Here is a 24,959-nt window from a genome sequence, read left to right as displayed (position 1 = left end):
GTAATGTAAACGATTTCACTTGTATTCTTATATTTTAAAATAATAACTTTTGCATTTGATCATTTTCATGCAAATTTTAATTTTGTTAATAGGTTCGAATATATTTAACATAAATTATATAAGATTATTTATTTATTTATATATATTATCTCCCGCACACAGGTCCCCCATATTACTAAATTTATTAAATCTCCGTCTCTCCGCAGTAACGCACCCATTTACTTACTTTCCCAGGAAGTACCCATTTATGGTCCTTAATAGCAGTTCAATTTATTCAATGTAAAATGCGAGGCACTTTGACTGGGCTTCCAAGTTGGGCTAATGTTTAGAATATGCTTTAAGGCCTTCTTTATTGAACTAGGATGTTGCGGTCTGGGCTTTGCGAGTTTTGAAGTTCAGCGCTCCATACATGAAATTGAAATATTACGAATCATGGATGAAAAAAACCGACCAAACCGTAAAATTGACTCAACCCGTCCCTTATTTCGGTCAACAGAGCCAAACTAGAAGTTTAATTGGTTTAAATTTTTGTCAACCCAAATATAATGGGTTGGGTCAAACCCTTACTAATCCAACACAAACCGATGTTATAATTATAATATTATTATTTGAAATTTTTATCTATGTATTTATTGTATTAATCAATATATTCGAAATAATATTATTATTTTACGAATAACACACTATAAGTTATTAACTTTAAACTAGAAGAGTATATGATACGTATAGTATCCAATAATATTTATCTTCCGTTAAATTATGGGGTATCACTAGTTTACTTCAACTTTTGGTTAAATTTATTTGAAATTTTGACTCCTAAAAAATATTTAAATAGTTTTATTCGAGTTTTAACAAAAACCAACCCGACCCAACCTAACGTGTAAAGGTATGGTTGGGTTGAAAATATATTTTTTAGTTAATGGGTTTATTTTTTAAAAAGCGAACTAAAAATGTTGATTCAATTTATTACCCTGAAGCCGACCCGACCAACCCGACCCGCGTTCACCCTGGTACGAATGTTGTCGTATGTCTTGCCTCAACGAGGATTGTTTATTTGACCGGTTTGCTTTATCGTGGGGGAAAAACTTTCATGTACGGATTTAATTTACTTTTTTTTCTCTGCAAGGAAATTTAATTGTACGGATTCTAAGGGTCTGTTTGGCTACTAGCTTATAAGTTACTTTTGGCTTATAAGTTCGTGACAACGTATTGATGATTGTTTGTCGACCCAACTTATAAGTTGAATTCACAACTTATAAGCTGAAAAATGGAAAGTTGACAGTGATGTATTTTTTTCCAACTTATTTTCATTTTTTCACTTTTTTCCAAAGTTTTGATTTTAAAACATAGATTTTTAAATATTTTCTAATTTAAAATTCATGAACTAAGATAATTGTATTTAATAATTATTTGTTTTAATTCATTTAAGTAAAAAAACTTCTGAATTTATAAGTAAATTTATTCAAACACTTATAAAAGTTAAAAGTATTTATCAACTTATCACTTATTTCGCACTTAATCATTTTAAGTCATAAGTTACTTATTTTAAAATTTCCCAAACAGACACCAAGTATTTTATATATTTACTTTTATCATTTTCATATTTTTTTAATTTTATTTTATATTACGTTATAATAGACGATACTATTCCATCGGTGAAATATTTTAGTTAGAAAAGACAATTTCTTAGCTATTATAAATTTATCGATAATCAATCGAAAATTAAAAGTCCCTCACAAAAATGATTGAAAGATTTCAAAATTTTGAATTGAATAATATAGTAATTTTATATATTGAACATAAAGAAGCCAGGGAAACGGATAACTGGGATTTTTTTTAGAATTGGCATAGCGAAGTGCGAACAAACCATTCGTAAACTCAATCTTAAGGTATATGCAATTTAATGATATTTTAAACATTGATGACAGTTTGGCCGAGTGGTCTAAGGCGCCAGATTTAGGCTCTGGTCCGAAAGGGCGTGGGTTCAAATCCCACAGCTGTCATAATTTTTGTTGTTTTTTTTGACGAGCCGCTGCACAAACCTACATTTCCATTTCCAGTTTGGTGAAATGTTAATGTATAAACATAATCTTTAAGAAAACATGGCTCTCGTTCAACATGCTATAAATAACAAAATGGCCTTCTCTTCGTACAGCAGCAGTGCTTTTGCTTATCACGTGTTAATCTAGTTTTAAGTGTATTGTTAATGCTAATTTACCAATGGTTTTGTTTTTACAACAGATGAAACATTTGGGCTGCTGTTGCACTTCAACTTGCCGACTACTAATCGCTTTCATTGAATGACCAGTTCAGTAGCTGTTTTAGATTAACCAAAATTTTCAGATTTAGACATATACTTAACTTCAGCACCTAGTATAAATTTTAAATTACTGTCTGTGGTTAAGACTTGAGAGTATTCCTAACTTGTGGACTGGACTTTTTAGGCTTCAGCTAGCGCCCTGTGCATGCAACAGCAACAGAACGATGAGAAAACGAAAGGGACACAGGCGACTAAAATATTGCGTAGACATAATCAAATTTGAAAAAGACAACAGTGTTAAGTTATGGCACTCAGATCAGATGTAAGTTTCTGCAATAGATACTAAGACAACAAAGAAGATACTAGAACAAGTCCTTTATAAATTTTAAAATGGCCAGCCATAGATTCATTCGTGTTGCATATATGAGCTTTTGGAATACATTGTCTGGACAGTGGCAATCCTCCAAAGGAAAAGTGAAAAAGAGGGCTAATTATAGAGAATCAAGACGATAGAGGGACGGACGGCTGGGGGGACTCCACCATATGGCCCTAGTGTTATCATACCACATTGCACGCCTGCTAGTTTTTGGGCTCATACTTCTAACATTCTGTTTCTCCCCTTAGTATTGATGTTTGTGTTTCTCACTTCTCAATATATTGCATTCATAAAAAACAAGTTTATTAGAGAAAAAGAAAATTGTCCTCTTCAGAATAGTTTAATTATATATCATTTTCTGCTTCCCTTATTAGACATGGACGTTCTGATAGACATGGAGCATAAAATTTTATTGTAATTTGTCCAGGAAGTAACAAATAGCTTCTCTAGAAATAAAAATTTACTGGATAATCTCTCGATCTCCCTGGATGCATTATCAGTTTAGATATCCTGATAAGGTTACCAATGGTATGAACATAATTCAAGCACCAAAGTCGCAACCATTAATTAGAACAAACCAATTTAGCAGCGGACCACTTATGGAGGACCGAAAGACAATCACGCTTCTAAATAACAACCCACTGATAGCCGAAATTCAAGAGGTTATGCTGGAATTTACATGCTTTGTTTCTTTTATCATAGTTTTGTCACCATTTTGCAATCTCTCCTGAATTTTTTATATACATATATATTCACTCTATCCGAAAGTGCCTCTCAAAGCCAAAGGCACTTGTCTTTTAACATATATAAATGTCTACAACTTCACTCTTACTCCCACCCCGGGTTGCTCAAAATGATTTTGTTACTCAAAATAATTCAAAGAAGCGATTCGGAAAAGAAAGATTAGAAAAAATAATAATTGAAATACACGATTGATTCTCCGTGATCTTATCCAGGATGGAACCATTACTCTTAATATCATGATAAATTATGGAAAATAAAGAGAGAAAAAAGGGTATGATTTTATTATAATGTAACATGTTCTTAATTACAATAGAAGGGGCTTATATAGCCGACAACTAAATATAATAAAGAAAAATATCATAACCAGAAAACTATTATAATAATGAAACTATGCAATAATATAATATTATTATATGTTAACAAAACTAAATTTAATATTTTGTTCAATTTTTATTTAAATTTTATCCGCTTTTAATTTGAATTAAACAGAAACTGAATCAATTACGGTTCGATCCGAATAACCTTTACTTATATCATAATTTGAAAGTGGAATCAATTCGAAATTGATCCAATTCAAAAGCGACCCGATTATCGACTGGACAAGTCTTGAATCAGTCAATTCTACAAAGTTTGTGACTATTAATTCAGAGCATTAAGGCATTTAAAACATTCATAAACATAGGGTCAATCAAAATTATCCTTCCGATCCAGGAAATGCATAAGCGTGCATAAAAAATAATATACTCAAGTCTAGAATTTAAAAATCATATTGATATTAATTTGTTCAGCTCAATTATCATCTATTTGTCTTTTTTGACAAAAACAATTTTATGAAATAAAAAAAACAATATGAGTTAGTAGACTCCAAAAATACTTAAGATATACTCAAATCTAATCGTGCAGCCATTAGAGATAATAACATGCTTAGAGACATTGATAACTCTATTAAACTAGAACCGGCTTATCTTGACTCTTGAATGAATGATGCTTAAGCAAAGGAAGCAAATACTAAAGGAAATATCTTTTTTAATTGGGGTCACCGGGCTAATAAAAGTGTTGAAAAGACATGTTTAAATTATAAATAAGTTGGTACATGAGTGTAAAATGCTTTAAATGAGTACTGAATATAATTAAACAATATATAAATACTAGCTAGACGGCAAAAGACATAGAATCTAAAAAGTTGCAGCCCACAGGGAATGACCCAGAAACAGTTAGGTTCTCCAAGTTTTAATATTATTTTTTTTAAAAAAAAATTTTTGTGTAATTATTACAAAAATTAAACTAATCTATAACCCGTGTAATGAACGTATTTTTATTAATATATTTTTTTCATTCTTGCCCGATGCTACTTATTGTTGAAAAATATGGGTATAAGTCCCATATTGGTAAGTCATATTTTTGAGCATTATGACTAAAAGATGTGTGAGATATGATGATATTCTCTTAATAATGGAAATTATTATTTTCCATTAGAATTTGGCTCAAATATTATGGCATAAATTAATTTGATTTTGTTTCAGATTAATTTATAAGGTGTATGTCTTGATATATTTAATCTAATTCTGTTTCAGATTATTTATGGAATAGAGTAGCTTGCAAGTATTACACCGATTCCATAATTAATGATATTTAATTATGGAAAAGAGTAGCGCACAAGTCTATCTACACCTATATAAACACCTCTAAGGCGTTAGGGTTAGACACACCAAAAACATATTCGCCTCTAAACACAAATCTCTCTCTCGGTGATAGTTTCGTGCCCGTTCAAGCTCGCTGAAGGTGCTTGTTATCCGTAACGCCGCCGCTACCTCGTTTTATCCTAGGAGGCTATCGACTCGCACATACGGTGAGAGGCGAAATAGCTTTAAGAAGATAGTTTTAACTGGACTGGAGGATCTCTCTTCTGTTTATATCTTTTCTTCCTCTGTTTGATCTCGTTTACTCACGCACACACTTGTTTGATTATTTGTATTAATCGCAGATTGTATTCACAATCTTAAAGCTATTTCTTTTATATACATCTGTGACTGATACATCTCTATCTGCTTGTTTTGTTGAGTAACAGATCGATGGAGAACCAAACTGTGAACGATTCGATGAACATGACGGCTGATCCCAACGCACAGATCACTAGATCTGATGGGGTTCACCAGCAGCCGATTAACCCTAACGCACGGATCGTACGATCTGATGGGGGTCAAACGCCTGTTGGACATGTGCCTTCGGGACATGTGCCTGTGGGACACACTGTCATTGGACAGTTTAGTGTTCCTCTTGGACAGATATCAGCAGGATTCACTCCTCCGATCATACATGCGGTGCCTACTGGTGTGCATACACCTGTAGTACAGACGCACGTACCATCTGTTCCACCCGTGGTGCCTGCTGCACCTGTTATGCCAACTGTGCCTGCTGCACATGCTGAAAAACCTGAGAAGTTCAACGGAACGAACTTCAAACGTTGGCAACAAAAGATGCACTTTTATCTGACCACGTTGCATATGGATCGCTTCCTTAAGGAAGAACCACCGTTGCTCACTGCTGAGAGTAACATGCAGACTGTGTATGTTGCTGATGCTTGGAAGCACTCCGACCACATCTGTCAGAACTATGTGTTAAATTGTTTGTCTGACTCGTTGTATAACGTATACAGCGCGAAGCCAACAGCTAAGGTCTTATGGGAGTCACTTGACCATAAGTATAAAACCGAGGACGCTGGGGCAAAGAAGTGGATTGTTGGCCGCTTTCTTGATTATAAGATGGCAGACTCTAAGACTGTGGTCAGTCAGGTGCTGGAACTGCAGGTGGTCATTCATGACATTCATGCTGAGGGAATGGTCATAAGTGAGTCTTTCCAAGTTGCTGCTGTTATTGAAAAGCTTCCACCAGGATGGAAACATTTCAAGAACTACCTTAAGCACAAGCGAAAGGAGATGTCTATGGAGGATCTTATTGTTAGACTTCGTATTGAAGAAGACAACAGAGGGTCCGAGAAGAAAATTAACGTTGCCACTGAGAAGGCAAACATGGTGGAGCATGCTCAAAGCTCCAAGCCCAAGAAGGCTAATTCTGGTAAAGGGGCAAAGCTGACACCCAAGGGAGGGATTTCGAAGTCGAAATTTCAAGGGAAGTGCTACAACTGTGATAAAGTTGGTCATAGGTCTTCTGACTGCAAGAAGCCCAAGAAGCCGAACAAGAAGAAAGAAGCAAACATGGTAGAGAATATCTCCAAGGAGATGGGTGACATAGACCTCTGTGCTACGGTCTCTGAAGTGAACCTGGTCGGTTCTAATCCACGTGAATGGTGGATTGATACTGGTGCTACTAGGCATGTTTTCTCAGACAAGGCGGTTTTCTCTAGCCTCAAAGCTTCCGATGCTGGTGAGAAGCTCTACATGGGGAATTCAGCAACTTCTACCATTGAGGGTGAAGGCACGGTGATCCTGAAGATGACCTCTGGGAAGAATCTGACTTTGAAGAACGTACTTTATGTGCCTGATATTCGCAAGAACCTTGTGTCTGGTTCTCTGTTGAATAAGCATGGCTTTCGCATTGTAATAGAGTCAGATAAAGTTATTTTATCTAAGAGTGGTATGTTTGTAGGCAGGGGTTATTTAACTGATGGGCTTTTTAAGCTCAATGTAATGTCCGTTAAGGACGATAATGAAATGAAGAATTCTTCTGCTTACTTGCTTGAGTCTCCTAATTTATGGCATGCTAGATTAGGACATGTAAATTATGACACTTTACGACGTTTAAGTGCAAAAGAATACATACCTAAACTTACTATCGATTCAAAACATAAGTGTGAGACTTGTGTTGAGGCAAAACTAACGAGATCATCATTTAAACGTGTGGAAAGGAACATCAAAGTGCTAGACCTAATACATAGCGACATATGTGATTTAAAATTCGCTCCAACAAGAGGAGAAAACAAGTATTTTATTACATTCATTGATAATTGTACAAAATACTGCTATGTATATTTGTTGAAAAGCAAAGACGAAGCTATAGATAAATTTAAAATCTATAAGGAAGAAGTTGAGACACAACAAACTGAGAAAATCAAAACGATACGAAGTGATCATGGAGGTGAATATGTTAAACCGTTTGGGGAATTCTGTTCACAACATGGTATAATCCATGAGGTCACTGCATCATACTCCCCTCAGTCAAATGGTGTGGCTGAAAGGAAGAATCGCACTCTGAAAGAAATGATGAATGCGATGTTGTTAAGCTCTGGGCTTCCACAATCGATGTGGGGAGAAGCCATCTTAAGCGCAAATAATATTTTAAATATTTCGATGCGCAAGAATAAGGATGTAAGTCCTTATGAAATGTGGAAGAAAAAGAAACCAAGTTACCAACACCTGAAAGTGTGGGGGTGCCTTGCAAAGGTACTGATCCCTACACCGAAGAAGGTGAAGATAGGTCCTAAGACTGTGGATTGTGTCTTCATCGGATATCCTCCACACAGCACTGCATATCGGTTTCTTGTTCATGAATCCAAGATTCCTGATATTCAAAAGAATACCATTATGGAATCAAGGAATGCCTCATATTTTGAGACGATGTTTCCCTGTAATCCAGGAAACCAACAACCTACGACGTCTAAACGATCTCATGAGTCTGTAGATGACGATAATGAGAGTGATGAAAGTGAAGACGAAAATGTGGGGGTAGTGAGAAGGAGCAAAAGACAACGAAGGGAGAAATCCTATGGGTCTGATTTTATGACCTATTTGCTCGAAGAAGGTGACCCAAAAAAACTTATAAGGAGGCGGTTACCTCACCTGATGGGCCTATGTTGAAAGAGGCCATCAAGAATGAAGTTGATTCAATTATGCAAAATCATACTTGGGAATTAGTGGACTTGCCAACTGGTTGCAAACCATTAGGTAGCAAGTGGGTTTTCAAGAAGAAGTTGAAAACTGATGGCACTATTGATAAGTATAAGGCCGGACTTGTAATTAAAGGATACAAGTAACAAAAAGGCCTTGATTACAGTAGAAACTCTTTAAATTAATACTCGCTAAATTAATAAACTCTTTAAAATAATAAATTTGTCCGGTCCCGACTTGGCCCAATGTAAAAAATTGAAAAACTCGATAAAATAATAAGATAATAATTTTTCGAGAAATCCCTTTATAGTTTTCAGTCCCAAGAAAATCATAAATTAATAATTCATAGGAACTGAAAAAATATATTACACCATATTGAAATATGATTCAATAGTTGGCTGTTTTATTTTAAAAATCAAGTCTATTTGGAGCTCATCTCTAACTTTTCTTATTGCATCCAATAACTCAGGTGTTGTATTTTTGTATTGTATCATAAAATTGTAAAGAGTATTCGACGTCATAAGAGCTTCCTTTCTCATAACAGGCTCCAAAGATATTGTATCATCTTCTTCGTCATCATTCGTATTGTCCTCAATGATAATACCCACAAAATCTCTTATAAACTGTAAACCTCAGAACATTTTTCATTTTCACCTTGGTAGTTCATTAGATTGTTGTTATCCATCTTATTACGATGGCCACATTGATTGATCATAGTCTCGAGGTCTTGAGTTTCTTCATCAAAAGTGGGTTCATCCAAATTTCTTGCAACGTCACTAGCTGAACGAATTTTACAGTGTCGGAAACAATTCGCTATTGTTTCTTTTCGAACATCTATCGTCCAAGCTGGGATTGCCAAATTGATAACATCAAGGACATTTATCTTCCCTGGATCAGATTGTCCTACCTCATAACATTTCAATATTTTACGATAAAACCTTCTACGATAATGCATCTTGAAAGCCCTTATTATCCCAACATCGCAAGGTTGAATCTTTGATGTCATGTTGGGTGGCAAGAAGAACAATTCAACATTTCTTAGCCCCTCAATATTTTTTGGATGTGCTGGACAATTATCCATCACAAGCAAAACTTTTCTATCATGCATCACTTAGTCAAATGAACGAACATATTCATCAAAAAGCACACTAGTCATCCATGCTCTTTTGTTAGCTCGATACTAACAATTCAAGCTATTCATGTTGACATTCTTGAAGCAACGAGGCTTTGCATATTTCCCAATAATCCATAGAGGGATTTTTTCAGAGCCATCTTCATTGCAACAAATAACTATCGTAAGCCTTTCTTTATCTTATTTTCTTCCTTCAAGTTGTTTTGTTGTCAGTGAATGATCAGCTTGTAGCCTATAAAACAACCCAGTTTCATCCATATTGAAAACATCTTTTACAGGAAATTGATCAATTTTCTCCCGAATCGATACCAATTTCTGCTCCATGTCTTGTACATCAACAGACCCACTCTCGCCAAAACTACGAAATGACTTTATGCCATGCCGCTGCTTGAATTTCCCAAGCCATCCTATAGAGAAGTTAAAATCTGAATCATCGTGAGGGTACAAGAGTTTCATTGTTTCTCTTGCCTTCTGCAAAATTAATTCTCCTGTGATATTCACACGTTCTTGATGCTGAAGAAACCACTCATAAACAACCTTCTTCATGTCTGGATATTTTGCTGGTTTGTGTCTTTTGATCTTTGCGCTTCCCTCTATTTCAGCAGAGAGATACTCATCTGATCGCTTAAGTGTGTTTGATATTGTTCCTTGACTAACTTCTAACTGAAACTTTCCCTCAAGTCATTTCTGCAAGTCTTTTTGTGTGCTTGGAGGATTATCTCTCTTGTACTCACACAACTCCTTACGTATTTGATCTGACATAGTTAATTTTGCAACACCTTTTAGATGAGAAGCCATCTTTTGAGATATGTTTTGAATACTCTAACACGTTCATGTAATTTATATATGCTAAACTTGTTCGAGAATACATTGAACACATTTATTAATCTTGTTTACATTAATTATACAACACAACTTCAAAAGTCATCGTTAATTTACCAAGGTTACGAATTACGTTGAATCCCAAGTTTCGTTGATTCTAAGAGGTATGCACATTATAATATGTTAAAAACTCTTTAAATAATAATTATTAATTTATCGATAAATTAATAACTCTCTAAATTAATAAATTTCTCCGGTCCCGACATTATTAATTTATAGAGTTTTTACTGTACTTTGATACATATTCTCCGGTAACGAGAATAACGTCCATAAGGATGATGTTTGCTATTGCTGCAATGCGTAATCTAACTGTACATCAAATGGATGTGAAAACAGCTTTCCTAAATGGAGACATAGATGAAGAAATCTATATGGAGCAACCTGAAGGGTTTGTTGTCCCAGGACAAGAAAGGAAAGTGTGTAGATTGGTGAAATCATTGTATGGTTTGAAACAAGCGCCTATGAAATGGCATGAAAAATTTGATGAGGTTGTGCTGGCCAATGGCTTCAAAATCAATGAATGTGATAGATGTGCCTATTACAAGGATAACGAGAACAGCTATGTCAAGGAGAATGACAATGGCTATGTCATGATGACACTATATGTAGATGATCTACTTATTGCTGGAAGCAATGATAAAGTTATCAAATCTACAAAGGACATGTTGAAATCAAGGTTCGACATGAAAGATATGGGACTAGCAAATGTAATTCTGGGAATTCAAATTTCTAGAACATCAGAGGGTCTCGCATTAAGTCAACCACATTATGTTGACAAGATCCTTGAGAAGTTTCTTAAGGATGACTTTGAGAAAGCTAGGACACCTGTGGATATGACTTTGCACCTATCCAAGAACAAAGGTGTAGCTGTTTCTCAATTGGAATACTCGAGGATAATTGGTAGTCTGATGTACCTCATGAGTTGTACAAGACCAGACATTGCATACTCAATTAGCAAGTTGAGTAGGTTTACGAGTAATCCGGGAGCTGATCACTGGAAAGCGATTATAAGGGTACTAAGGTACTTGAGGGGAACTCGAGACTATGGACTGCACTATGGCAGATACGCAGCAGTATTAGAAGGATATACTGACGCAAATTGGATATCTAGCAAGAAAGCACTTAAGTCTACGAGTAGCTATGTGTTTACATTAGCTGGAGCGGCAATATCATGGAAATCCTCAAAACAAACGGTGATAACTCATTCCACGATGGAAGCTGAGTTTGTGACACTAGATAAATGCGCCGAAGAGGCTGAATATCTACGTCAGTTTCTGGAGGATATTCCAAGATGGCCAAAGCCTGTAACTGCAATAGGGATTCACTGTGATAGTCAATCCGCTATTGGCAGAGCACAGAGCACGATGTATAATGGAAAGTCTCGTCATATACGACGACGACACATTACCATTAGACAATTGATCTCAGCCGGAATTATCACTATTGACTATATACCGTCAAAGGATAATATCGCGGATCCACTAACCAAAGGGTTATCAAGAGAAGTGGTTGAGAAATCATCGAGAGGGATGGGCCTTAAGCCTATTGCTTAACGGCATCATGGTGGACACCCAACCATTGCTGACTGGAGATCCCAAGAACTTGGTTCAATGGGACAACTAAATCATGATGACCAAATCACTGTGGGGGTAACCCCTGGCATGTTCCTATGATGAGGAAACAGTGAGACCCGTAAGGTACGAGGTTAAGCTTTGAGCTTTTAATGATCTTTGATGAATACATGGTGCTCAGGAGTGAACGCATGGAATTCAATTGAGTAAACGCGGGTTACTCAATAAGATAAAGATCACCTATGTGGGAGAGAAGTGGGGCCGCTTCAAAGGAGAATTGCGAGGCACAATTCTTTAGAAACTTCTGCAGAACCAGGACGATGTTCCATGGCCAAAATGGACATACTCATGAGAGCTGAACGAGTCAGAAACGATATAGTGATAAGTATATCATCGTTTACATAAACGGTCGAACAGTTCAAGGACAAACACGTCTACTGTCTACCAGTAAAGTCGGTATGCTTACTCGAGCGAAGGTTCAAGGAGCATTCTCTACCTATCGTATGCTATATCTGATCGAAGAAACTATCACCAAGTCAAACTCCGTGTCTGTCTGTCTGTCTGGTGTGTGCTACTAAGATCACCAATCTCACCCATGTGGGGGATTGTTGGAAAATATGGGTATAAGTCCCATATTGGTAAGTCATATTTTTGAGCATTATGACTAAAAGATGTGTGAGATATGATGATATTCTCTTAATAATGGAAATTATTATTTTCCATTAGAATTTGGCTCAAATATTATGGCATAAATTAATTTGATTTTGTTTCAGATTAATTGATATGGTGTATGTCTTGATATATTTAATCTAATTCGGTTTCAGATTATTTATGGAATAGAGCACCGATTCCATAATTAATGATATTTAATTATGGAAAAGAGTAGCGCACAAGTCTATCTACACCTATATAAACACCTCTAAGGCGTTAGGGTTAGACACACCAAAAACATATTCGACTCTAAACACAAATCTCTCTCTCGGTGATAGTTTCGTGCCCGTTCAAGCTCGCTGAAGGTGCTTGTTATCCGTAACGCCGCCGCTACCTCATTTTATCCTGGGAGGCTATCGACTCGCACATACGGTGAGAGGCGAAATAGCTTTAAGGAGATAGTTTCAACTGGACTCGAGGATCTCTCTTCTGTTTATATCTTTTCTTCCTCCGTTTGATCTCGTTTACTCACGCACACACTTGTTTGATTATTTGTATTAATCGCAGATTGTATTCACACTTATCTCGTAAATATTGTCCGTTTTTATACTTCTTCCATCATCTTTTCATCCTTTACTACTATGATTTTTTATCTAAAAAATTGTGTATATGAAAGTAAATTATTAGTTTGTGATTTATATTATTGAACATATTCAAATTTAAAGGGTTTTTTCATTCTTTTGTTTTTTTATAATAATTTAAAGTGTTTTTTAAGTAGATATAAGAATTTTAAATAAGTATGTTAGCTAATCTAATTGAGTATCTTTATAATTTAATCGTAAAAAGATCGAAAGTCCTATCTTATTTAAACAAAGGATGTGTACTCAAACATGTAACTTTACTTAATTTCTCTTTGACAAATTATTTGTTGTATTTAATTTTTTTGAAAGGTTGTAATAACTATTTTGGAAGGTGTTAACCAAAGCGAAATCATGTTTTGCTGATAATAGTATAGTACTAACCTATAACTATAACTCTTGCCATGCATAATCTGATGTGGGGTTTTTGGAAATTAATTTTTTGGCAACAAATTAGTTTTTTCAAACAAATTAGAGGTTGACCAATTGAAACTTTTAGTATTTGGTGATTAGCTTTTTGATCCCAGCTACTTTTGAAAAAAGTTACTTGAGGTTTTTCAACAAATGTCTCCAAAAAGCTAATTGAAACCCTTATTAATCAAACAGGTTTTTCAAATAAGCTAAATTTAAATCGCTAGACTTACTCAATCAGCTAGAATCAAACAGGTTTTTCAAATAAGCTAAATTCAAATCGTTAGGCTTACTCAATCAGCTAGTCAAAATAACTAATTTAAACCGTAAACATTTAACCTCTAATTACCAAATAAAACCATAATATTTTTGGTGAATTTTGTTGGTGAAATTCATTGTTTACCTTGACAAAAAAAGAAACTGGAATGCATACAATCAATGTCGAAAATCCTGCCTCTTCATAATCCAAATTAAGAATTTTGACACAAAAATATATTTCAACAATTTCTTTAACGGTTCCTCAAAAAAATTATTTAAAGACAAACCTTTCCTTTCATCCCCACGTGTAATAAAACATTATAAAATATTTATTTTTCGTCATAATTTACAACTTTTTCATAATTTTTTTCAACTAACTATATGTAGTTCATTTTTATTTTTTATTTACGATTGGATTAATAGTATTATTTCGCGTAGCCCGGCCCGGGTGAATATTATATATTATTCTATTTAAATCAAAATCATTAGACATATTATAATTCCATCGTGAATATTTATCTATTTATGATAGCTTTTTGTTTTAAATATTACTATAATTACGGTGATAGACCGACTATCAACCAAATTTTCATTATTTCATCTTTAATATATTAAAACCCATGCAATGCATGGATCGCACATCTTTTTTAAAATTATATAGTTTTTTTAAATTTATTTTGAATTAAATTCTTAAATTTATTCATTTAAAATTTTAAATTATATGACTTCATGATAGTTATATAAATACATGTATATGTTCATAATTTTTTAGAATATTTAAACATATTTAAAATAATATCCTCGGTATCCGGAAAAAATATTATTATTGTGGGTTTAATATTTAATTCAGAGTAAAAATAAAATGTCTCCTAGGACCTTAAAAATAAATTATTTTAGCGAGTTATTATTTAATCGATTAACTATAAGAGTTATTTGAAAAAGACAATATTACTAATTGAATGATATAATTTTATTAATAATTCTATATGTGTTTAAAAAATAGTAATTATGTTTATTTAAAAGTTAATCTTCAATTCAAATCTATATGATAAGAATTATACTTAATTTGATATTAACTTAATATATCTCGAATCACTGATTTATATTATTTTATCTTAGTATGAGGCCCATTACACCGAAAGAATCCAACTTATTATTTTTAATTTAATTTTAATTTTTTGAAATTCAGATCTATAAGATAATTTTGTTTTAATCCTAATAATTGTTATATATTATTTTATTTTTAGTTGGACAAATTATATTTTAATTTTAATTATGTGTTAGTTTTAATCAATTGTATAATATATTCTTTCATGAAAAAATATTATATATTATTTTGTTTATCCCAGTTTAATAGTATAATTTTTTAAACCGGAGTAGTAGTATTTATTATTTTGTCTTAACCCGAAACCCATTATATCAACCAAAGCGAGCCGATTACATTTAGTTTGCTTAAATTTATTTTATCCAGAAATATTAATTAGAATAATATAGAATTCGATATGAAATAGAATTTAAATTTGTAGAATCAGTTGATTTAAATTAGTAGAATAGTTGAATTTAAAATCAATTATAGTAATATAGAATTTGATATAAAATAGAATTTAAATTGGTGTAGGAATCTGATTTTAATATCAATTAAAATTAGAAGTGATTAACCGACGTCAATTAGAATTAGAATAATTAAGTAAGGGTTGATAAGTAATTTAAGAAAGTACCGACTGACAAACTACCAAACTTTTATTATTCTGTCTATTATAATATAGCATAGATAGATTAGCCTAAAACACGGGAAATGCACAGATTATTTTTCATATTACATATTTATTGAATTTAATTTGAAGTAAAAATTTTAAGTTATGCAACTTATTTATTTGAAATTTTAATAATATGATTTGATAATAATTAGTAATATACACATAGGTGTATAAGTTAGTGATATTACAGTTTTAAGAAATAACGTAATTATTGAAATTTATATTTTTATTGATATTTATAGGTGTGTTTACGAAATATTATTATATTTAATTAAAATGTAAATTTTAGTTGAGATCAATAGTCTCCGAATTGTAACCGACCAAATTCAACTAACTATATTCACATTTATGTTAGTTTAATATGTTTAAACCCGAATCATTTGTAAAATTTTATGTGTCAATAGTAAAAAATTTATGTTATATTCAAACGTGTTATATCAATCAAATTCAACTAATTATACTTACTATTTTGTTTAATTTTATTTTAGCTCGGGTGATTAATATTTTACTTTGGACCAAATGGATGATATGTACTCCCTCCGTCCCTTTCAATTGTTTACATTTTTAGAGAGTGTGCGACACATATTTTAAGGTGCATATAAAGTATAGTTCTGTAATTTTTTTTACAATTTTTTTTTCTGAATAAAAATTAAAATATTCGACTTTTATTCAGAAAAAGAAAATTGTAAAAATAAGTTATATAACTATATTTTTTATGCACCTTAAAATGCGTTCCGGGCACTTTCCCGAAATATAAACAATTGGAAGGGACTGAGGGTGTATTATTTTGTTTTAGTTTGACGACATTATATCTACCCCACGAATGTCATTTCAAAATTTTATTTTATTATAGTCCGGTCCAATAATATAATATTTTTAGCGGGATCAATAATATTTATTATTTTCCTTTAGCCCGATTCTTCAAATCCAAGTAACTTTATGCAGTTTTTTATTTTTAATTTAAAATTGGAAAATAGTATAATTTTTTTTAGCCGAGCCGGTAGTTTGATGACATTATATATACCCCGCAAATTTTCTTTCAAATTTTTATTTTGTTATAATCCGGTCCAATAATATAATATATTTAGCGGGATCAATAATATTTATTATTTTTATTTTAGCCCGATTCTTCAAATCCAACAAAATATATGTAGTTTTTTTTTTATTTAAAATTGGATCAATAGTATAATTTTGTTGAGCCCGGCCGGAGAATTATGTATATTATTTTGTTTTAGCGAAAATCATTAGACATATTATAATTATGTTATTAATATTTATCTATTTATGAGAGTGTTTTATTTTAAAAATTAATATAATTACGGTGACCAGAACGAATACCAACCAAATTTTTATTATTTCGTCTTTAATATAATAATATAAATGTTCTTAAAAAAGTTCAATTTTTATATAAAAACAATTGATAGGCTCGGCTCAGTTGATAGGCCCGACTCGACTAGTCAGGCCAAAACATAAAAATAGGCCCGACAAACTGACACAACTCAACTCTCGACCGACTCGGGCCCGACAAACTGGAACAAGCTCAACTCTCGACCAACTCGGGCCCGACAAACTGGCACAGACAAAACTTGACGCCAGCCAATAAACCCAACTGACACCCCATAGACTAATACACCCATGTAGGATTCCTGACTCACTATCGGTCGTCGATGTCATACAATACGACTAGCGATACCGGCGCCGATGTTAGCATGCGTTACAGCTCCAACACATTTCTTGGTGTCACTCGTAGGGGTGTACACGGTTTGACCAACCCGACCAATCCAAACCGAACCGACCCTACTTCCGCCGAACCAAACCGATTTTTTTCAACCCGATATATAGTTGGGTTGAAAAAATGTCAACCCTATTTAATTGGGTTGGATATGGTTTTCGATAATTTTAAACCAATCCAACCTAACCCGATTAAAATATATATGTACATAGAGCTGTTCGCGAACCGAGCCGTTCGCGAACAAGCTCGAGCTCGGCTCGTTAAGGGCTCGGTTCGGCTCGGTTCGTTAAGGGCTCGAGCTCGAACTCGAACACAAAAATGTGTTCGTTAAGAAAACGAGCTCGAACCGAGCTTTTGGCATGTTCGGCTCGAGCTCGGCTCGGCTCGAGCTCGGCTCGGTTCGGCTCGAAAAAAATTTTAAAAAAAAAATATTTTTTATATATTTAATTAGTATGAATTTTATTCAGATTTTTTATAAATATTTTTAAATTATTGAACTATACGAATGTCAAAATATATATTTTAGTAATTTGAAAAAAATCAGATATTAAAAATTAATTTTTTAATTTGATATTTTAATAATTAACAAGTGATTTGACTATTACTTGTAACTAGTATTTATTTCCTGATCGGTGTTTCGATTTTTTGAAATTATTTATAAATGATCCAACCGTACGAATGTCAAGATCTATATATTTAAGTGATATAATAAAAAAATTAGAAAAAATAAATATATTTGGTTTGCTATTTTAACGGTAACTAGTGTTTAGTCTCATATTAATGTTTCAATTTTTTAAAAATATTTATGAATGATCCAACCGTACGGATGTTAATATCTATATATTTTAGTGACATGATAAAAAATTTAGAAAAAAATAAATTTATTTTATTTATTATTTTGACAATAGACCAATTGTTTGAATAGTTGTTAGAACTAGTGTTTAGTCTCATATTAATATTTCAATTTTTTTTAAAAATATTTATGAATGATCTAACCGTACGGATGTTAAGATCTATATATTTTAGTGACATGACAAAAGTTTTAGAAAAAAATAAATGTATTTGGTTTGTTATTTTAACAGTCAACCAGTGTTTTGACCTTTACTTGTAACTAGTGTTTAGTCTCGTATTAATGTTTTGATTTTTTTAAAAATATTTATAGATGATCCAACCGTACGGATGTTAATATATATATATTTTAGTGACATGATAAAAATTTTAGAAAAAAATAAATTTATTTTGTTTGTTATTTTGACAATCAACCACTTGTTTGAAAAATACTTGTAACTAGTGTTTGATCTCGTATTCATATTTTGATTTTTTTAAAAATATTTATAGATGATCCAACCGTACGGATGTTAAGATCTATATATTTTAGTGACATGACAAAAGTTTTAGAAAAAAATAAATATATTTGGTTTGTTATTTTAACAGTCGACCGGTGTTTTGACCTTTACTTGTAACTAGTGTTTAGTCTCGTATTAATGTTTTGATTTTTTAAATAATATTTATAGATGATCCAACCGTACGGATGTTAATATCTATATATTTTAGTGACATGATAAAAATTTTAGAAAAAAATAAATTTATTTTGTTTGTTATTTTGACAATCAACCACTTGTTTGAACAATACTTGTAACTAGTGTTTCGTCTCGTATTCATGTTTTGATTTTTTTAAAAATATTTATAGATGATCCAACCGTACGGATGTTAAGATCTATATATTTTAGTGACATGACAAAAGTTTTAGAAAAAAATAAATGTATTTGATTTGTTATTTTAACAGTCAACCGGTGTTTTGACTTGTACTTGTAATTAGTGTTTAGTATCGTATTAATGTTTCGATTTTTTAAAAAATATTTATGAATGATCCAACCGTACGGATGTTAAGATCAATATTTTTTAGTGATATGACAAAATTTTTAGAAAAAAATAAAAGTATTTGGTTTATTATTTTAACAGTCAACCGGTGTTTTGACCAGAATTTTTTAATTAAGCTCGGCTCGGCTCGGCTCGGCTCGACTCGGCTCGTTTTGATGGAGAAAGCTCGTGTTCGGCTCGTGTTCGGCTCGGTTCGACTCGACTCGATTTTGTTCGATAAAAGCTCGTGTTCGGCTCGTTCGTTAACGAGCTCGAGCTCGAACACAGGTTTTTGTTGGTTAAGAAAGCTCGGCTCGGCTCGTCAGAAAAAAAATTAAAGCTCGGCTCGGTTCGATCAAAACTCGACTCGGCTCGGTTTGTGAACAGCTCTATATGTACATGCTAATAAGTTAATCCAAAATTATGTTTAGGCCATTTACATAGATCCATATATTTCTAACTCTAAATGTAACTTATAACCTCTATGTTCATAGTTAATTTCGTAACAATAATAGATGTTTGATTAGTGTTATATTTTTTGCATTAATGATTCATTCCAATATTTAAAGCGTAAGCAATATTATTAGTATTATTGATGTCGAAAATTAGATGATTAAGGCTATTCAATATGGAGGATTGTAATATTGTTTTGAACTATTTTCAAGTGTTTTAAACTTTGAAACCTTATGTTTTATTATAATTTTTTATATTAATTTTGTATATTTAATAAACCGATCAAACCGATCCAAACCGAACCAAACCGAAGTATACAAATTGGTTTGGGTTACAAATTTAAACGGTTTGGGTTGGGTTGAAATTTTGAAAACCCGAACTAATTGGGTTGGGTTGCTAAATTCTCCCAACCCGCCCAACCCGATCCGTGTACACCCCTAGTCACTCACATGTCCATAAACTCCTGTAAATACTAAGCGAATTAAAAAAAAAGGGTTCACAAATTTCATACACTTCAGTATTAAGCTCTATCTTTTTTCTAATTTGACGGAATACTTACTTTTATGCTGGAAGTGTCTTCAAAGATTCAATCTCTACCGGGTATTTCATTTCAGGTACCTCAACACCGAGCCCGACCCAATTCTAAGTAAGGAAATGCCCACGAAAATCTAAAGATTTATCAACAGTCAATATAAATAAATAAATAAAAAATTACGACTCATAAATTTTATTTTATACTTTAAATACAAAAACTTATAGTTATTAAAACAAAAAAAAATATCTAAACTTATATTAACCTTTTTTTTTACTCTTGATTCGATTTAAATATTAGTTATAAGTTTGTGATTTACAACAATTAATTGAAACCCATACAGGGACTAGTTTGAGTTTCGAATTGAATCAAATTAAAAATAAATGAATTAAACTGAATAAATACTATCTATATTTATTCCTAAATGTAATATTATGCATTCACTAACTAACTGCATTAAGTATTGATGAATACGTTAATGTTTATCTACTGAGTTAATGTTTGCCGTTCAGTAAATCTTAAAATAAAATATTAAAAATAAGTAATTTTTGATTTAAAACGAATAAGTATTTTAAAAGTAATAAGTAAATTAATACTTATACGTTATTTAAATGTTTGGATAAATTTACTTATAAGTCTGATTTTTTTTATTTAAATAAACTAAAATAAATAATGTTTAAATATAATTATTTTATTTTGTGAATTTTAAATTTAGATTAACATTTTAAAACAACTATCTTACAACTTAAGCTTATAAAAAAGTAAAAAAATTAAAATAAGTTGGAAAAAACACGTCGTTACCAACATACAACTTAGCAGCTTATAAATTATAAATTCCACTTAAAACTTCGGTTGACAAACATTGATCAATAAGTTATTACTGGCTTATATGATATAAGTAACTTATAAGCGAGCAAACAAACGCACCCATTTGTGCCCACTTGGAAAATCGCAAAATAAGTAACGTACGACTAAAATTGAATAAATGACTTATAAGTGATAAATAGATAAATATTTATAAGTTATATAAGTGTTTGAATAACTTTACTTAATTATAGGTCAGAATTTTTAATTATATTTTTTTAGCAATTTGTATTTGTATTTTAATGTTTGTTTTTGATATTTTATATTAATTTATTAAAATTGTTATATCATATTTTGAATTATTTTTAAAAAAAATACTATTTTCGTCGATGTGAATAGGATGTATTATATAGTTTTATCCGGAGGCAAATATCCTTGTTTTTAAATCTTCTATTTTTTATTTTATTTTCATGTATCAAAATTATTAATTGATGTAATTTGTAATTTATATTTTTAATTTTATTTAAAAAAATTATAACTTATAAGTTATGATTTATCAAACACACTATAAACTTATACAAAACTTATACATACAATTATTCAAACACCTAAATAACATATAAATTATTTATACAGCACTTTTTAACTTTAAATTATAAGTTACATTTTTTAAGAAATCTCAAATGAACCCTAAAATTTAATTTATCATCTTATAAATTATAAATTTGAGTTGGATTGATAAACACTAGTTGATAAGTAGATACAGACTTATAAGTCACAGGTTACTTATAAATTAGATCCCTAACAAGCCCATATGCAGAGCTCCGCAGTTCAGGAAGTACTCTCAAGTAAATTTCATATTTAAGTTTGTATCATAAAGATTTGATATGTTAACTAATCATTCATCATATTAGCAAAATAAATAACGAGTACCTGGGTCTAAACTCTAAATGCACTCCAACATTTAGAGAGCAATAACATCAAGAAAATAAACAATCATCAGCATCTTAATTATTTCATATTTATATGGCCGTAACTTTTTTAGTCATTTGCAAAACTTGGGTAATATTGTAATTTACAGAAATATTATGGAAGTGACAATTTTTTTTAATCAATACAAATTTCATTGAAACATAAATATATTTTTACTTATCTACTAGCTTGGATTTAAAAAAAATACTTTTTTTTCATCTTAAATATTACTTCACTTGGGGTTGGTAGAACAAGTCCAACAATATCCTAAATTTATCTCCTAAATTAGAATTTAAGATATTTTAGATAAATGAGCGTTTCAACAATAATTTAGTGGTACCTTAAAATACTAAAATTAGAGTCGTTCGCGAACCGAACTATTAGTGAAAAAGTTCGAGCTCGACTCATTAAGGGCTCGGTTCGTTAAGATCTCGAGTTCGAACAACAAAATGTGATCGGTAAGAAAACGAGCTCGAGCCGAGTTTTTGACATTTTCGGCTTGCCTCGGTTTGACTCGTTTTTTTAAAAAAAAAATATTATTTTATATATTGAATCATTATGATTATGAATATTATTCCAATTTTTAAATAAATATTTCTCAATTATTGAACCGTATGAATATCAAGATATATATTTTAATGATCTGAAAAAAGTTTCAGATACAAATAAATTTATTTAATTTGATATTTTAATTGTTGACATGATTTGACTACTACTTGTAACTAGTGTTTATTTTCGGATGATGTTTTGATTTTTTTTAAAAGTATTTATGAATGATTCAACTATACAGATGTTAAGATCTGTATAATTTAGTAATATGACAAAAAAATTTGGAAAAAAATTAATTTATTTTGTTTATTATTTTGAAAATCAACTAATGATTTGGATGGTACTCTTATTTAGTATTTAGTCTCATATTCATGTTTCAATTTTTTTTAAAAATATACATTTTTGAATGATCTTACCATACAGATGTCAACATCTTTATATTTTAGTGATATGACAAAAATTTTAGAAAACAAATATATTTGATTTGCTATTTTAACAGTCAAACAGTAGTTTGACCAATACTTCTTACTAGCATGATTATAAAAATCGGAAATCGGACTAGATCGGTTAAGCTACCGATTAGCGATTTATCGGATTTCGGGGATTTATCGGATTATTAAATCGGAATAAAATCAGATATATTTTTATGTTAATTTTTAAAAATTTATATGTAAAATAAATATTTGTATGAGTAAATATTGGCAGGGATGTTGTTTATTGCCCAATAACTGTTAGTATTATCATTTCAATAGCTCAGCAAGTCTTTTCAATACCCAGCAAGTCCTGTATCTTTGTTCTGCGTGCCCTTTTTATTAAAAAATTCTCTTAAACTACTTTTTTCCCCTCCTTCGTTTTGTCCTCCGTTGTATTCTCACCCTTCTTCTTCCATTCCGATGTCTGCCTGAAATCATCATGAAATACTAACAATCCATGCTGAATTTATTTCTTCATCACACGGTCAGTTTCATTTCCAATGGCCTGAAATCATGTGCTTCATTCACGGGCTTTTCGCCGGAAAGTCACCGATTTTGACCGGAAAATCAAAAAACGATTTTTTCTCCGATTTTACTCTATAATATCGTTAGGTTGCCCTGCAGCGATTTATCGGTGAAATCGCCGATTTCTGTAACACTGCTTACTAGTGTTTAGTCTCATATTAATATTTTATTTTATTTAAAAAAATTATGAATGATCCAATCGCACGGATGTCAAGATTTGTATATTCTAGCAATATGACAAAAATTTTAGAAAAAAATAAATGTATTTAGTTTGCTGTTTTAATAGTTAACCGGTAATTTGACCAGAAATATTTACTTCAGGTAGGCTCTTTTTGATGGAAAAATCTCGTGTTCGGATTGGTTAAATTCGGCTCATTTATGTTCGATAAAAACTTGTGTGCAGCTCGTTAGTTAACGAGTTTGAGGTATAACACGATTTTTTTTCGAGTAAAAAAACTTGGCTCAGCTCAATTTGTCACGATAAAAATTAAAGTTTCAGACTCAGTTCGGCTCGATTCGTGAACAGTTCTGATTAGGACATTCATCTTAGGGGTGAGCGCGGTGCGGGCGGTGCAGTTTTTTCCTCAGACCGCAAACCAAACCGCAGATCAATTTTTCAAACCGCACCCGCACCGTGTACCCTTAAAAACCGCATAAACCACACCACGAAAATGCGGTGCGGTACGGTGTGGTGCGGTTCACCGCGGTTTACACTTTAAAAATTCAAAAGATTTAAATAAAATACAAAACTTAAATTTAATCAAAATTCCGAATGTTATAACACAAATTCGCCAATATTTTTCAATAATACAAGTTAGAAATTACACACCGGAAAATTGAACTTTTTTAGAAATTCAATTACAAAACAAAAATAACTTAAAAGTGCAGAGCAAAAGACATAAATAGCAACTCCAAAATTTGATCATGAATTATTAGTAAGTTTGAAAAAATAAATTTGTAAACAATGATCATGAATTGAATTCAAGACTAACTATTCTAATCACATAAGAAACAGTAGGATATAATATAATCTTGGTACTTGTGGGAAGTGCTTGTGCGGCCAACTGAAGAGCAAACAATAAACTATTTAAGTATTGGGTTGTAAATATTTAGTGGGATGATCCGATAGGAATATAAGTATATTATATATATATATATTCTTTTATAACATATTAAATATTGCGCTGCGGTGCGGTTTGAACCGCATTTCAGAAATTTAAAACCACAACTCGCACCGCACCGCGCGGTTTATTAAAAATTCAAACCGCAACCGCAACACGAAAATTAAAAACCTCATTTTACATATATCTTCTCTCTCATCATTTTCTTTTTCCTCCTATTATAATTTAAATATAATATTATATTAATAATAAGCCACAATTATAAGACATATTATTAGAGTTAATTTATTAAAAATTATGTCGTAAATCACTAAAATACTATATTTTATTACATTTGTAAGAAACGTGACATTGTGGGATTTTGCTCCTATATATTATACAAGATTTGGAATCAAATATGGAATTTATATATAA

The 24,959-nt window shown here is 31.7% G+C and overlaps 1 non-coding gene and 1 pseudogene across 1 annotated transcript; one reads left to right on the top strand and one right to left on the bottom strand.

Moving 5' to 3' along the window:
- The first annotated feature begins 1,923 nt into the window (after positions 1–1,923).
- Positions 1,924–2,003, top strand: TRNAL-UAG (transfer RNA leucine (anticodon UAG)). Its single transcript has one exon. It is a non-coding gene; the product is annotated as a tRNA-Leu (tRNA).
- A 6,586-nt stretch (positions 2,004–8,589) lies between these two features.
- Positions 8,590–10,160, bottom strand: LOC141702870 (CENP-B homolog protein 2-like; annotated as a pseudogene).
- Positions 10,161–24,959: the final 14,799 nt, after the last annotated feature.

This window comes from Apium graveolens, unplaced genomic scaffold (assembly GCF_009905375.1).
Source record: "Apium graveolens cultivar Ventura unplaced genomic scaffold, ASM990537v1 ctg5824, whole genome shotgun sequence".
NCBI classification, from domain to species: domain Eukaryota; kingdom Viridiplantae; phylum Streptophyta; class Magnoliopsida; order Apiales; family Apiaceae; genus Apium; species Apium graveolens.
Note: the sequence above shows the minus strand (reverse complement) of the source record. Positions and strands in the feature narration are given on the sequence as shown.